Source organism: Phaethon lepturus, unplaced genomic scaffold (genome assembly GCF_000687285.1).
Source record: "Phaethon lepturus isolate BGI_N335 unplaced genomic scaffold, ASM68728v1 scaffold16533, whole genome shotgun sequence".
NCBI lineage: Eukaryota > Metazoa > Chordata > Aves > Phaethontiformes > Phaethontidae > Phaethon > Phaethon lepturus.
Genome location: NW_010531329.1, coordinates 22,605 through 27,585, shown reverse-complemented (window position 1 = coordinate 27,585; position 4,981 = coordinate 22,605).

Sequence of the window (4,981 nt, the reverse complement as noted above, 5' to 3'; positions counted from 1 at the left end):
GAAAGGTGCTTTGCTGGAAATGAGGAGAGGTTTACTAATGCTCTGCTTAATTTTCTGGGGTCACCTTACTTGAAAGCATATCTTGAACAGTGAGAGTGCAAGAGAGAGGCCATGTGCTTCTTTCCAGAGATGAGCGTGCAGGAGACTCTTCTAGGGTGGTTTCAAGGATTCCTGAGAAGGGTAGACACATATACACAGACTACAAGGGGAAACGCAATAAGCGTTTTATTAACTACAAGTATGTGTTACGCTAAGGGTATCGTACAAAGCAATTGTCTTACCAACCCGAGGACTGTGAGGAAGATGGACCATCCGTACATTCTTGTGTTGTCTTGCGCCGCGTGCTCAGCCCAGCGTCAGTAGGTGCCAGCTTTACATGGGCATCCCCATGGAGGCAACGGTGGCCTCGCCGTACACCAGTCCCCTGCTTCTTGGGAAAATCCCAGTATTCATACATTTGCAGAGGAGTGGGTTTCGACACATGTGACCAGCGAGTGCCGAAACACGCCTGTCTTGCTGACTCTCAGCATAGGGAGCCTGTGGCGTATGCCCCCGCTGGTCAGGCATGCTGCACGCGCCATAGCCATCCCATCTGTTGGTTTGTAGGCTCTGTACACACGGCATATTATCAATCATGCTTAAGCCAATAACAAGATGTTGCAAGGATTCCTCTCTTCACATCCTCCCCTAGTATTGTTCAACTTTCTTATCTCTGTGGGAAACCGTCTGGTTTCTCTCACCCGGCCTGTTATCTACTTCTCACCCAGCTATCTGTTTTCTCATTGTGCTAACTGCGGTGTTCTCACAGACCGAAAGTCCATCTTTTAACCCCTCTGCTGCGGTTTTCTCACTGTCTACTTCTCACTCAGTGTCCAACTACAGACCAAAATTCCACCTTTTAACCCCTCCATATACAGACTGACTGGCAGCTGCAGGTTGGAGAATGCTAACCCTCGCCAGAGCACTGTGCCACCCAGACAGGCCGGCTGGGAGCATGAGGGCCACAGCAGTGGCTTTCCTTGGACTGCCACCAAACAGCTTTGAACCCGTGCTGTGAAAACACACCTGCCCACAGCTGCTGCCTTAGCAACTGCATGCTGTAGTCAGGCAGCATTGGCATACCTGAGCCAGCACAGAAGATGAGGCAAGAGCTACAACAGGTTATATCGTCATCCTTGTCTAAGCAGGAGCATGTTCCTGTGGGAGAAGGGTGGCTTCCACAGCTGCTTGGTTTGAAGGTGACCAGAAGCTCTCCCTGCTGCTCCTCTGTCACCACCCCAAGATGACTCCAGTACGGCATTATAGTCCTCTTGGTAAGGTGTCTGGCTACCAGATAAAAGGTTCAATGAAATAGGCTGGGCACAGGCTCTTTGTCACACCTAAGAGTGTGGGGCTCTGTAGGATGGTGTTGAGTTGGAGTCAGCTTCTCTTGGCAGTGTTGGCATACTGTCTCACAACTGGTTCCTGCACAGGCAGCAGGAGGACAGGCACAGCAGCAGCAGGGAGGCACTCAGCTTTTGACAGTGCAGCCTTTCTGGAAATGATGAGCTCTTACAAGCAGACAAATGAGCTCTTTGAACAAAACAAAATGCAAGGTGTGTGCTGTGCCAGGAACTGGCCATGCAGGTCAAGTATGTGCACTAGCTTTGCACAATGTTCAGGTGGTGAAAAAGCTAGAAGAGCTTCAGATTGTGCCCTCAGCAAGCTGCCAGGTCAGGGTGGCTGGGAGCTGTTACCCACTGTGTTACAATGAGCACTTGAACTAGGGGTTTGCAGAAGTACAGTAGCACCCCATGCTGCTTCTGTTAGGCTCTATAACCTATCCACTGTAATACAAGAACATGAAACATTTCATGATTAATGAGTTCCAGGGAAAATTAATTAATGAGTACCCACTGAATTGTCTCCACACAAGGACAGAATAGTCCTAACTGTACTGAACAGTCAGGGTCTCAAGTATATTTAACACAAACTTGAAAGATTAATTGGGAAAGCAAACTTTATTTTTGCTTTCCTTGTGAAGATGAAGTCAGTATGAACGTTTGGATTTTTCCATAGTGACTGATAGTATAAATATTAACAATTGTAAACAATATTTGAATGCTGTACTTCCAGCTCAACCTGTTGAAAGTTTAAAGATACTTTCACATCACCTCTTCCAGGACTTACTCCATATATTGAAATTAACTGCTTGCTCCTGCTCTGCAATGTGAAGTGACTTAAATTGCATGTATTTTGTGAATAATACAGAACAATTTTCTGTATGCATGCGTGATGGCATATGGATCCTCCATGGGACATTTTGCTGCCCCACAGCGCAAAAAGCACAGAAGGAAGGGGATATTAAAGCTATTGTAAAGATCCCAAATCTCACTGCTTTCTGATTGTTTGGTTTTGGTTTTTTGAGTCTGGCTGATGGGATTCAGAAGACTCTGGGAAGTGCCTGGAGAGAGAGAGGTTTTCCTAAACCCCAGGGTTTAGGCCACTGCAGGCAGCCCCAGGCATTACAGGTTCCCCATCTTATTTCTGAGGTTCTCAGCATTGGCTTAGAAGTGTGTGCGAGTGGAGCTCACTCCAGCTTCTGTCTGCCAGTAACCACTGCTGTGAACAGTCTTGAGCCTCCACAGCTATTGCAGTTGTGCTATTTGTTTCCATACAGGCATTTTCAGAATAGTACTGAACATTTCCAGGTGCGTCTGCAGGCATGCCAACCTTCTGGCAGCTTCCAGTTTTAAACACACCATCAGGATCTTTCTGTCTGTGACAACAGCCTGGCTCTGTCCTGACTCACAAACAGCCCACACTTCCTCTCCCAGTTCTCCCATCTCTGAAGGTTCCCCAAGGTCATGCTCTCCCTGCACATCAGGACTGTGGCTCTGTGCCTTTGTACATGAGGTTGGCAGTACTGCAAGAGACAGCTACTCAGAGTCTGGGACTTCAGGTTCATTCCCTGCAGCCTGAATTAGGGTTCTCGCATCCTTCCCACACACCCATCCTTGCTACCAACCTGTGCATTCATTCCTCTCCTGCTGCTTACCCAGTGACTTGTACAGGCATGTTGTGTATTGGCATCTCTCCCACTACCACAGCTGGCTGCTTCTACTGCTTGACTTTACCTCTGCTCCAGGTAGCAAGTCAAGCAAACCAATGCTGTTATCAGCTGGAGGGTGGGTCTCAGCAAGGAGCTACAAGCCTTCCTTCCCTGAAGTTTGTCTTCTCCCAAGTGGCACCACCATGGCAGGGACTGCTCTGCAATGCCCTGGTGGGTCTCATCTGCCTATTTCTCTAAGTCTACTTCAGCTCAGCAATTCTCATCTCAGGAGACCCCCCCCTCCTTTGCTCAGCTATCCTTGTGCTGTGCAGTCTCCTCCCACTCTGCCCATGGAATGGCAACCAGCAGTTTGTGCTTTGGATGCACTGGTCTCTGAAGGCTTGTGCTAGGTCAGCTTTGCCTTTATCCTGAGGCAAACCAGGCCTTTGACCAACTCACTGACTATACAGTACCAAAATAAAACAGGCAGTCAGGTTTCCTTTGGTGGTTGTTCAAGATGACTCTGGACTGTACACCCACTAGTAATGTATATATAGCTAGGGGCAGAGATTTTCCAGCTTATGTGGTCCCTCATCTCTGGCTTTAAACCTACTCCTGAGCATATGACACCCTCCAGGCTTTGGCCCATGCTGTATGCTTGCCAAGTGCCTGTCCCTGCCGGGTGGGCAGGGCTGCATCCCCATGGCCTTGCAATGTGATGAGCCCCTTCCAAAAGGGTTGCCCCAAAAGCTGCTCTGGAAAACTTCACTCCCTTTGGAAAGCAACTCAGTTACTAAAATGTAGACAACTTTTAAAATATAGCATTTTATATGTGGCAGAGTGTTTTCCTGAAATTATAGAATGTAGTACTTTTAAAAGAAAAAAAAAAAAAGGGGATTGGATCTTCTTACAGCATCAGTCTGCAGAGAAGCAGCAGGTGACATCATCAGACTGTGCAACACAGTTATGCCAGCTCATACCAGAGGAGAAACCTGTCTGGACAGCTCGTTATGTAAATGAGACATAGAAAATCCAGAGAGGAACTGACTGCCAGTTTCAGGCGGGGAGGTGACAAGGCAGAAACCGCTATCTGGTCATGCAAGGTTATGGCATGCAAGCCTCCATCTCCCTGTAGCAAGAGCCCCAAGCCCCAGGAGACAGCCCATGATTGTCAGTGACACCCTCAGAGCCATGAGCCCCTGCCCAGCTCCCCCATGGGCTGGGGGACACCCATCTTCTCCCGAGCACCTCACAGACCCAGGAATCACTGCCGGGGTACAGAGGACCCTACAGAGTGCTGGGGAAGAGCATTCCAGGATTGCACAAGGCTTATTACAGGATAACCAGAGGAGGAACCAAATGTGGGGAAACATGGGGATCAAGGTGGTTTGGGGAGAACAAACATGGGAAACCAGAGGGATAAGGGGATAAAAAGTGGCCCACTATGTGTAAACTGGAGGCTGGTGGCCAGTGGCCATGGACAGATGATGGTCTGGCCATGCCTGTGCCTGATGAGCACAGTCTGTCCTGTCAGCTCAGCAAACGCTGTTTCTACCCCTTCCTGGAGTAAGGGCTCTCCCTTTGGTGTGGACACCAGCATGGGTAGTGCATGGGCGAAGTGGTTTAGAAGACGAGGCACTCTGTCTGTCTGCCTCTCTGTTGAGAGGGGCCTGCAGCCTCCGGGTGCTCATAAGTCCTGGTGCCAGAAACTGGGACCCAGGGACAGGTAGTGGGCAGACAGCATCTGAGCCTGTTTGCTGGAGGGACCAGCACTGCACATACGTATTGTTCTGCATATGTCTGCATTGATCTGTGTGCCCCTTTTGGGTCAGATCAGCATAAACAGAAACGGAGCAAGACTACACAGGACATGTTGTCAGCCTCTGAGTCTTCAGGCACAAATGCAGATGGTCATTGACAAAGCAGCTTCAAAGCAAGTGATTCCCAAAT